Genomic DNA, 12123 nt, shown 5'->3' with positions numbered 1-12123 from the left:
ATCTTTTTTCTCAGTCTACAGCTTGTGTTTTCATTTTTTTACAGTGCTTTTCAAAGAGCTGTTCTAAATTTTGATGAAGACAAGTTTGTCAGTATTTTCTTTTATGGATCATGCTGGGGTCCTATTAAATAAGCTGCTTAACCCAAAACACAGAATGTTTTATGTATTCTAGAAGTTTTGTAGCTTTAGGTTATACATTTAGGTCTATGATCCATTTTGAGGTAATTTTTATACATAAAGCAATGTATGGATCAATGTCCATTTTCTTTCTTTTTCTTTTTTTGGTGTATTAATAGTATATCCACTTCATTACCATGTGTTACAAAGACAGTTGTTTCCTCATTGAACTGACTTTCACTTTTGGAGAAGGTCAGTTATTCATGGAAATGTCGGTCTGTTTCTGGGCTCTGAGTCCTGTTCCTTTGGTCTGTGTTTAAGTCACTGTCACGCTGTCTTGCTGACTATAGCTTTATAGCAAGACTCGAGGTCAGACACTGTCAGTCCTCCGGCTTTGTTCTCATGCTCGGTGACGCTGCATCCTTTGCGATCCAATATAAATTTTAGACTCAGCTCAGTTTCTGCAAAAAAAATCTCTTGAGAATTTTTGACATTATATTGGATCTATAAATCAGTTTGGGGAGAATTAACATCTTAACAATACTGAGTCCCTGACCCAAGAAAACTATTTCTCTATGTATTTAGGTCTTTGTTAATCTTTCTCAGTAGTAGTTTGTTGTAGTTTTAAGTGTAGTGTTACATATCTTTTGTCAGATTTATTCCTAAGTATTTCATATTTTTTTATGCTATTATAGTGATAATGTTTTAAATTTCAACTTACAGTTGTTTCTTGCTGGTATATGCAAATACAATGGATTTTCAGATATGATCTTACATCCTGCCTTCTTGCTATACTAGCTTATTAATTCTAGTGGTTTTTTGAAAAAAAGTAGATTCCCTCATTTTCCACACAGATAATTGTGTTGTTTGTGATTAAATACAATTTTGCTTCTTCATTTTTAAATAGGGAGATGCTCCGGTAGATGGCCTGGTAGACGGCCCAGCTGTCAGTGCAGACAACTACGGGGGAGGGCTCCTGGGTGATCACGAGCCATACTGCCTTCAGCGCAGCCCATTGGCTGCTCTTCCCCTCTCCATCCCCCATCCATATTGCCTCAGTCTTAGGATGGAGAGCCACAGCCCTCCACTTCAGGGGCTGCCCACGACTGGAGCCGTCTGTGTACCAAGCGTCTTCATGTATAGAGGCTTTTCCCCCGCTGATAAGGAGCCTTGGCTACCAAGGGCTGAAAAGCAAGTTCTTCCTGCTTTCCACTGGTATAGGTCACGGGCCCCAATAAACATTGGAGTTCTCCACTTAAGGGGCTAGTAGAGAGGGCGCTGCACTGCCGTAAATATGCGCCCAATTTGGCCAGTATAGGTGACTGTGCCACGCCACTCCGTGGCCTTTGGGTCCAGTCTCACACCCACTCTGCAATGGGGTAGGTGGTTATTACCTTGGTCGGAACTGTTCCGGCAATGGGCTCTGTAGCCAGCAAGGTGTGGTACACAGCAGCCAGTTGCTTCTCTATCAAGGTGTACTGGACCTCTGCTCCTTTCCGTAGTTGTGACCATAACCCAGTAGGTTGGTGTGTCCGTTCGCCTCTGCCAAAGACCCCATCCATAAACATCTTGGTTACATGAACATCTAGTTCACAGGGCCTTGATGAGTCCATTACATTCAAGGCCTGTACGTCATTGACTGCCCTCTTGGCATCAGGAAAAGCAACTCCACATGTCTCATCCCAGTCCCACCTGATGCTTTTTCATACCAACCGGTATAAGGGCTTCAGAATTTGTGCCAAGTATGGGATAAACACTCTCCAGTAGCCTAGAAGACCCAAAAACTCCTATAATCCTGCCACAGTGGTAGGGGTGGGGAAAGCTTGGACCTCGTCTGTGACTGCTTCAGGAACAACTTTAGTCTTACCTGACCAGACAACCCCAAGAATTTCACAGAAAAACCAGGTACCTGAATGTTGGTGCTGTTCACAGCCCATCCTTCTTCCTGTAGATGTTGCAGCAGTCTAGGAACTGCCCCTTCTAAATCTGAAAGAGAATCAGATGTGAGCATAACATCATCAATGTAGTGATACACCCGCACTGTTTGTGGTTTCCTCCATGAGGCCAAGTCCTGGGCTACAAGTCAGTGACAGATGGTGGGACTGAGGATATACCCCACTGGAAGGACAGTGAATGCCTTCCCACATAAAGGCAAACTGTTCCTGGCTTCCTGTGCTATGTCAATAGAGAAGAAAGCATTAGCAAGGTCTACTACATAATGATATGTTCCCAGCTCGTGGCTGAGGGTGTCCAGAATGTCTGCTATAGAGGGGACAGCAGCATGCAAAGGGGGTGTGACATCATTCAATTCCCTGTAGTCCACAGTCATATACCAGGAGCTGTCTGGCTCTCTCACTGGCCACACTGGGGAATTAAAAGGACTATGAGTGGGCTTTATGATGCCCACCCTCTCCAACTCCTCTAGAGTGTATCCAATATCCTTGTGCCCCCCAGGCTATTTATACTGCTTAGTATTCGTCACCTGCTGAGGTACAACAGAGCTACAAGTGGGTGCTCAGCATGTCCCCTCAGAACTGCCTTTACCACACGTACCCTCAGTCTGAACTCACCTGCAGTGGTCTGTAAGCACAGGCCCTGCAGCATATCTACCCCCAAAATATACTCAGGGATGGGAGAAATGTACTCAGTATACTCCTTTGGGGGTAAACGCCCTATCCCCAATGGGATTTGTACTTTCTTCACTCTAATTGCCTTCCCCCCATAGCCATCTATCCCAGAACAGATCCCGGGAAAACGCTCAGGGTTGCCATGAATCAAAGAACACTCAGCTCCTGTGCCCACCAGTGCCAGGACACATTGTACATTCACAGAGGACCAACGAATTGCTGATTCTACATGTGGCCTCTAGTCCCCACCATGTCCCCCAAGGTGGGAACTTTGACCCCCCTCAGTCCAACTGCAATGCCCAATCATCCTCCTGTGGGGGTGAGGGCTCAGGTGAATCCTGAGTACTGTCTCCCATGAAGTTTTGCAAGGACACAGGCTGGGCATGAGGCCTTGACTCTGGTTTCTGTGTCCCAGACCTCAGGGCCTGGAACTGCTGCTCTGGCTTTAATTGGTGCCTCAGTTCTAACAATATTCTATTGGGCTGCCCATCGAGTTTTTCTCTCACTACCCCGGCCTTTATCAAATCAGCCCACACCTGGGTCCTCGAGACCTTCACGGGGCCTTTTGCACCTCTCCTCTCAGTCATGGCCCGTACTTCCCTCTGAGCCCTTATTGTTTCAACCTCCCCCAGATCTGCTAAAGTATGAGTAGCCTCCCTTATGGGGTGCCCTAGGTTGGGGGGCTAGAGTCTTCACTAGGGGCCCAAGGAGAGATGTGGGAGCTGTGTGCAGCACCAGGTTTCTCATCCCTAGAGTGAACACCTCCTCCTCAGGGCCTGGGGGTCCATATTATAGGTGATGTTTTTCATACCCAAATCCTGCAGTACCTGTTGGAGCTCTGCATACATTTTGCACATACTGGGAAAATACGGTAAATCACCCTGAATAGGCCAAACTACCCTGATGGCAGCTGTCAGCCATTCCAGGAGTGTCTGATTCCCTGAGGCATGATGGGCATTTTGCAACCACTGCCGGAGGGAAGGGTGAGTCGTCAGGGAAGCCATTCTGCTCATCCCAGTACCAGACACAACAATGTTCTCCACCCCATATCCCAGAGACGTAAACGTCATTTAGGCAGAGATTCTGATGGCCCTCACGTCCATCAGCTCCTCCTGGGTGTAGGGGGGGAGCAGAGAGTGGTCCACAGCCTGGGGAGGGGCTGCTCTTCCCGCTGGGGAGCCCGCGGTTGTTTCATTTTTATTTTCTTAATTACAGCCGGGCGGGCCTTTAAAACAGGAGAAGAGATGGTACCTTGGCCGGCGGCCTGGGCAGCAGATCCGCCAACTGCCCCGCCTCCTCCTCTCCCCCTTGGGGCTCCCCCATCACGGGCTCCTCCACCATCTCCGGGCTGAGGGCACCTCTCTTTCCTCCCCCTGCTTCCCCACGGCCTCCTGCAACGCCGCTTTTCCTGCCGTCTCCCCCTCACCGCTGCTAAGGAGTCTCCTAGGAGGGTGACCTGCCTTCTCAGTAACTGTCTCTCTTCTTTAACAGCACCCATGGGTTATCGCCCAGCTCCTCCCAGCGATGCTGAGGTGCGTCTCTCTCCCACTTAAGTCCCTCGATAATCCTCTCTCTCTCCTGTATAACATTTTCCACTATGTTATTGAAAAGAGACCCTACAGTGCCAGCCGCCACATGGCCCCATAAGGTCTCCAAGCAGTCTTCCCACTCACCGAGGGCTAATTCTGCAACTTCCGGTGTTTCCACCCTTCCCCAGTTCTGGGGAGGCCCCACCCCTCTAGGAGGTTCTTTACCCCAGACCACTCCCCCACTCAGGGTTCCTACTTTGGAAGCCCCACAGCTGGGGTGATAATAACAGGTGAAGTGGCACCTCTGCCACTGCACCCACTGGGGCCTCCCCACCATCCACAGGAGCAGCCCTCCCAAAGGTCGCACCCATTATGACAGATTTTAGGTTCAGAGGCACTGTGCCGACTGCCACCACATGTAAGTCCGGGGAGAGGAAATCCCAGGGCAAAATACCTCTAAAATTTAAAAAAGCCTGTTTTATTGCTTACAGACTGCAGTCCAGGGCTGTTTTTCTCTGCCCCTGAAGAAGCCACCCAGCAAGCAAGCCAGCCTCTTTCCCTTAACCACTCAGGGTCAGACAAGCCCTTGGTTGCCCAGGTAGTTATCCATTGATATGGAGATGAACTTTGCTCCACTCCTGAGGATACGCAAATGTACTAAAGCCAGGCGAGATATTGTGGAAATGTTACAGTATAACTGCAGGTGTTGTGTATTTTCCTCAGTTCCTGTCCTCACCAAGACAAAGAATTGAAGGACAGAGACAAAGTAGTAAAGCAGAGTAAAAGTTTTATTTAAAGTTACTTAAAGAGTGTGGGTAAAACTGTAATATTTCCAGAATATCTCGCCTGACTTTAGTATATCTGCATATCAAAAGGCGTTCAGAGGTGGAAAGAAGTATGACTTTAGTGCATTTGCTTCATTCTGCAGGGGTGGAGAGAAGTTGTTCTGCATATCAGTGGGTACTTACGTTGGCTGGGAGGGCTTATCTGTTGCTGTGAGGTGAGGGAAGGCTTGGGCATGTAAGAGAGAAATGGCCCCAGACTGCAGTTTGTATGCAATAAATGGATTTTAAACTTTATTTCTCCCTTTGACTGACTTTGATTTTTAGAGGTATTTTGCCCCGTTATTTCCTCTCCCTCGACTTACAAAGACAGAGAAAGTGCCGCAGGCAACACCTTAGCAAGGAGAGGCAACCTGAAAGTTTGGAGAGAGAAAGTTTAAGATTAAAAGGTTACACACTTAGAAAGTGTGCGTGACCACAGAGAGGAGCGCAGTGAAAGGTTGGGAAAAGTTAGTTACGCACTCTATGTGCAGGTGACCTTAGAGAGAGAAGCGCCCTGAAAGGCTGGAGAGAAGTAGTTTAAGATTAAAAGGTTACACACCCATAGATGCTGAAAAAGCATTCTACAAAATTGAACATCCATTCATGATAAAAACTCTCAACAGAATAGGTATAGAGGGCAAGTACCTCAACATAATAAAGGCCATATATAATAAGCCCACAGCCAACATCATACTGAACAGCGAGAAGCTGAAAGCTTTTCCTCTGAGATCGGGAACTAGACAGGGATGCCCACTCTCCCCACTGTTATTCAACATTGTACTGGAGGTCCTAGCCATGGCAATCATAACACAAAGAAATACAAAGAATCCAGATTGACAAAGAAGAAGTTAAACTATCATTATTTGCAGATGACATGATATTGTACATAAAAAACCCTAAAGATTCCACTCCAAAACTACTAGAACTGATACCGGAATTCAGCAAAGTTGCCGGATACAAAATTAACACACAGAAATCTGTGGCTTTCCTATACACTAACAATGAACCAACAGAAAGAGAAATCAGGAAAACAATTCTATTCACAATAGCATCAAAAAGAATAAAATTCCTAGGAATAAACCTAACCAAGGAAGGGTAAGAACTATACCCTGAAAACTCTAAGACACTCTTAAGAGAAATTAAAGGGGACACTAACAAATGGAAACTCATCCCATGCTCTTGGCTAGGAAGAATTAATATTGTCAAAATGGCCATCCTGCCCAAAGCAATAAACAGATTTGATGCAATCCCTATCAAATTACCAACAGTATTCTTCAATGAACTGGAACAAATAGTTCAAAAATTCATATGGAACCACCAAAGACCCCGAATAGCCAAAGCAATCCTGAGAAAGAAGAATAAAGTGAGGGGGATCTCACTCCCCAACTTCAAGCTCTACTACAAAGCCACAGTAGTCAAGACAATTTGGTACTGGCACAAGAACAGAGCCACAAACCAGTGCAACAGAATAGAGATTCCAGACATTAACCCAAACATATATGGTCAATTAATATACGATAAAGGAGCCATGGACATACAATGGGGAAATGACTTTCTCTTCAACAGATGGTGCTGGCAAAACTGGATAGCTATATGTAAGAGAATGAAACTGGATCACTGTCTAACCCCAAACCCAAAAGTAAATTCGAAGTGGATCAAAGACCTGAATTTAAGTCATCAAACCATAAAAGTCCTACAAAAAAACATAGGCAAAAATCCCTTGGACATAAACATTAGCGACTTCGTCATGAACATATGCCCCCGGGCAAGGGAAACAAAAGCAAAAATGGACAAGTAGGACTATATCAAGTTGAAAAGCCTCTGTACAGCAAAGGGCACCATCAATAGAACAAAAAGGTACCCTGCAGTATGGGAGAATATATTCATAAATGACAGATCCGACAAAGGGTTGATATAAAGAGCTCATGCACACCTCAACAAACAAAAAGCAAATAATCCAATTAAAAAATGGGCAGAGGAGCTGAACAGACAGTTCTCCAAAGAAGAAATTCAGATGGCCAACAGACACATGAAAAAGATGCTCCACATTGCTAGTTATCAGAGAAATGCAAATTAAAACCACAATGAGTTATCACCTCTCGCCAGTAAGGATGGCCACCATCTGAAAGACAAACAACAAGAAATGTTGGTGAGGTTGTGGAGAAAGGGGAACCCTCCTACACTGCTGGGAATGTAAATTAGTTCAACCACCTTGGAAAGCAGTATGGAGGTTCCTCAAAAAGCTCAAAATAGAATTACCATTTGTCCCAGGAATTCCACTTTTAGGAATTTACCCTAAGAATGCAGAGCCCAGTTTGAAAAAGACAGATGCACCCCTATGTTTATTGCAGCACTTTTTACAATAGCCAAGATATGGAAGCAACCTAAGTGTCCATCAGTAGATGAATGGATAAAGAAGAGGTGGTACATATACACAATGGAATATTATTCAGCCATAAGAAGAAAACAAATCCCTCCATTTGCAACAACATGGATGGAGCTAGAGTGTATCATGCTCAGTGAAATAAGCCAGGCAGAGAAAGACAGGTACCAAATGATTTCACTCATATGTGGAGTATAAGAACAAAGAAAAACTGAAGGAACAAAACAGCAGCAGAATCACAGAACCCAAGAATGGACTAACAGTTACCAAAGGGAAAGGGACAGGGGAGGATTGGAGGGGAGGGATAAGGGCGGGGAAGAAGAAAGAGGGCATTATGATTAGCATGTATAGTGCGTGGGGGTTGCGGGGAGGGCTGTGCAACACACAGAAGACAAGTAGTGATTCTACAACGTCTCACGTTGATGGACAGTGACTGTAATGGAGTTTGTGGGGGGACTTGGTGAAGGGGGGAGCCTAGTAGATGTAATGTCCTTCATGTAATTGTAGATTAATGGTAACATAACAATAAAAAAAAGGAAAGAAAAGACAGGGAAAAAAAAAGGTTACACACTTAGAAAGTGTAGGTGATCTTAGAGTGCCCTGAAAGTTTTGGGGTTCCCCCTTTTAAGGATTTATGGGGAATGTGACAAAGGGCTATGGGAAGTGGGCTTGTTAACTGGTCTCAGGTATCTTTGATGAGACATTAAGTTTCTTATCAGACCTCTAGGTAATTCTGAAAATTAGCTTAGCACAAGAAATGTACTGGTCTGGTCCCCTCCAAGGATAGCAGCTTCCTGGTTTGGGACCATATCAATCAAGACTGTCTGCACTTCCTTCAAGGTGGGCAGAGTTATTTGTTTACTAAAGATTATCTTAAGAATGTTTCTTCTTAAACTTCCTGTTTTTTTTTTAAATGCAATTTTGGCTCTAAGGTGTGATCTCCCTGTCTTTATTATACTGTTTATAGGTGGGTCTTTTAGCAGGCTAGAGTACATCTTACAATGATCTAATTGACACAGTGAGGACATGGGCTGTGCTCAGATACTTTTCCTTATTTGGGGAGTATTCAAACATTCAAGGCCAAGTTGCTCTTGATTTTTTTGAGCTTTAACTGATTTAATTAACTCTGAGTCTTTTCTGGATTTCTAGTTTTAGCTGATTAACTGAGTCCTTTCTAGGGGGCTTTACTGACCTTGTTCTCTTTCCACCTCGCTTATATCTATTTTTCTGCCTAACATACTTACTATCTGTTTCAGTTTTTCAAACTATAAGGAAAATTTGTGTGTGTGTGTGTGTGTGAGTGTGTAATTTGTTGATAGTATTCCTAAATGAATATGTCAAAATTTTCTCTTTCTGTTGATTGAGATTACATACAAATCCTTGGAACTTTTCCATAGTTCATCTTAGAACAGTGTTTTATCCTGTGTGTTTATCATTCTCCAGAAGACGGAGTATGGAAGAAAAATTATACTACAAAATGGGCAAACATATGCAGGGGTGAATGATCACTCATCAGTGATGACGTAACCAGGGCCTTCCTGATGATCCTAATTCAGAAATGCTTGTTTTTATGATTTGGTGTTTGGGATGGAAGCAGAAAGGTACTATAAATGTTAATGCCAAGGTTATATTCAAAATATGATTTGACTGTGATGTTTAATCATGAGAGGATATTGATACAGCAAGACACATTTTCCCGTGTGGCTGCTGAAAGTTGCTCTACCACACTGTGTAGTCATGTCCTTTCAGTATGTCTGGCATTCAGAGGAACTGGGTGTAAAGTAGGCCACCTCAGTCCCATGGAGCTGTTCTGTCACTGTACGTACCACAAGAACAGCTCTGTCACATTACTTCAGTTTAACTTTGTCCCATGGTGTGGACCTTCAAAGTGCAATTACAGTCAATTAATGCATTGCTTCCCCAGTGTGTCTAGGAGTTCAGACACTGGCAATATTAGTCACTTGTAATCAAAATTTGACGTCTCAGAGTTGTCTTTGGTGCTTTTTAAAATCCTGATACCTTCAGCATCACATCAACCCCTCCACCCCCAGACACACACACACACACACACACACACACACACACACACACACATGCACGCACACACACACACAAGTTAGGATGCAGTAGTCTATAGAGTGGTTATATGATTCTGTTGTGTTCCAAAGGTTGACAATTAGTAATCTGTGTAATCCCAGGACCCTTGATGTGCCAGGTTTTCTCTTACATAAAATCATCAGGATGATAGTGTCTGCCTGTGGCACTCACAGTCCAACCTTGACTGGCACATTATTTTTTAAAGTGCTGTGGGATTTAACTTTTTTGTCATTTTACTATTTTTTATCATTTAGTTATTTCGTGAATTCAGATAAAATGTCTGGACCATACACATTTCATTGTGTGTATGAGTGACAGTGAGTGAATGTATTGTTTACTCAGCAAAATATAAATTGTCCTCTTGCTATTTACCTCTTCCCCTCCTGGAAATGTGGGAGGTCTTGATCTTATTTTACAAGTCACATTGCCAATAGCACTTTCTGGTGTTCAAGTTTTATTGCCTTCATGGTTAATAAGTTGAGACCAACGGTTATATGGTTTTAATGGTTATGGAACTTTGAGCCATTTCTTGTACAACTGAAATGCTTGTGAGTTTTTTAAAAATTCCAATGTTAATTGTTTCCAATGTCATAAATGATTTTGGTAAACCATCCATGGCTGTTTCTATTGGGGGAAAGAAAAACAATTCTCAGATCTGTTGGCTAGGTTAGTAAATGCTTCTTGTAAAATTTAGTCAAGTTATTCTACCTTTAAAAAGGGATGTGGAATGCGATTGGACGTTTTAATCTTAAATAAGATACGAGGGCTTTTGTCCTTGAATATTATTTTAAGTGTGCACTAGGTATCTAAGCAAAAATTATTATAAGTGTTCTATTTTTCCCAGCTGAAATAGGAGGTAGAAAGATATTTGAGAGGGAGTTCTTACTCCTGATAAAATGGTTTACTGTCTTAGTTTCACTGTGACACTTTATTGCAATCTTTACATTATGCAAAGATGGTGACATATTATGCAGAGCTATGTGAGGACTTCCATGTAAGCTTGAATTTAATGGCCTCATTTCTTCCCCCACCTGTTACCTTTTTTCTTCCCTGTTGTTCTATTCAATCCTGTGCAATTATGGATGATTAGGTATTAAGATTAAGTGGAATTAGAATAAGTCAATTACTAATTACCCACACCCAAACTGTGAACTGAATTGAGGTGTGAAGAAAGGAGAAGTAAGTACCCTGTAGTGAAAAATGTAATTGCCCGTGGTGGCTGTGTTGGATGGAGGAGGCAGGGTGGAGAACACAGACACAGCCTCATCCCAGTGTATGTGGCTTTTTAAACATGCATATGCATAGATACGTACATATGAAATATCTGAGTCTAACTGTACAAAGCAGCTTTAGTCTTAAGACACCTCCTTGAGGTTTCCTGGGGGGTTGATCATTACTGCTTGCTGCCTGGGCAGGAAGACTTTCTCGGACTAGCTTCTAGGAGACTAATGAAATTTGCCTAGAGAATTTCAGAGCCTACACCATTAGTTTCTTGAGGAAGGTGCTGAAAATTAGGATGAAAAATGTTTTTTATATAGGGAGCCAACTAACTGGCACAGAGGTGGACGTATTAAATCCCTGTTAACAGATTCTTCTAGGGGTACTTACAGAGAAGAAACATTTACAGGATGCTAAACACATGTCTTTTTCTTTGATCTCATCCTTTTGACAAATAAATGGTATTACATTTCCTTTTACCATAAACACTTTGAAAGACAGATTATTATTATTATTAATTTAGCTAATTTTAGGACAACCTAAAACAAATTAAAAACTGCCTTGTTAATCCTTCTGGTTAGTTGCACATTGAGTGTAGTGTTCCCCATCATATTTTTGTACAAATTAACTAACAATGGGAAGTAAGTGTGTAAGGATATTTTGAGGTCGTGATAAGCCAAAGTGATTGCATGTCCCATGAATATTTTTGAAATCTAAGGTAATGGTATATATATATTTTAAAGTAATTGAAGTTGATTCTTTTTATTTGAAATGTGTCCATAATCAACTTAGTCTCCCTTTTGTGACCTGCCCTATATTTTTTGAGGTTGACTTATACTTGTTTATAGGACTGGCTATGTGACCTCGGTGTCTACATTTTTGGTGTAAGTTCTGGACATCTCTAGCAATTAAGGAGTGAATCTTTGTCTAGCACTGAACATTTATTAATTTGTTCCCTTAATATAATCCTTTCTAAGTAACAGCTCTTTTTAAAAAGTTGAAACTTTTATAAGCATGTGATTTTTCTTTTGTTACCAGGCAATAGTTTTAACATCTCATAAGGTGTTTTGTTTTTAAAACATTTTTTTTTCTCAAGTAGTATCAGCCCTCAGGTCATCACTGGAGGATATGCACTTAATTTATACTGTGTAGGAGGAATATGACAGACTGTGTAACTCTTCTCAAGACAAAATCTTGTAAAATGAGAAGTCATGTGCAAATATGGATATTCAGTCTCCATCCTGTGGGTGGTCTGTTGAAATCTGCAATTTGGCCCTTAGATACATTTGCTTCAGTTTCTGGATGTTTCTGACACCCTATCTATCCTC

The 12123-nt window shown here is 42.6% G+C and overlaps 1 protein-coding gene across 9 annotated transcripts in view; it reads left to right on the top strand.

Moving 5' to 3' along the window:
* Positions 1-12123, top strand: part of CARMIL1 (capping protein regulator and myosin 1 linker 1) — a 356120-nt gene that overhangs the window by 172306 nt on the left and 171691 nt on the right. The window lies entirely within an intron of this gene.

This window comes from Manis pentadactyla, chromosome 16 (assembly GCF_030020395.1).
Source record: "Manis pentadactyla isolate mManPen7 chromosome 16, mManPen7.hap1, whole genome shotgun sequence".
Taxonomy (NCBI): domain Eukaryota; kingdom Metazoa; phylum Chordata; class Mammalia; order Pholidota; family Manidae; genus Manis; species Manis pentadactyla.
The sequence above is the reverse complement of the archived record's forward strand: the minus strand, read 5'-3'. Positions and strand labels throughout refer to the sequence as shown.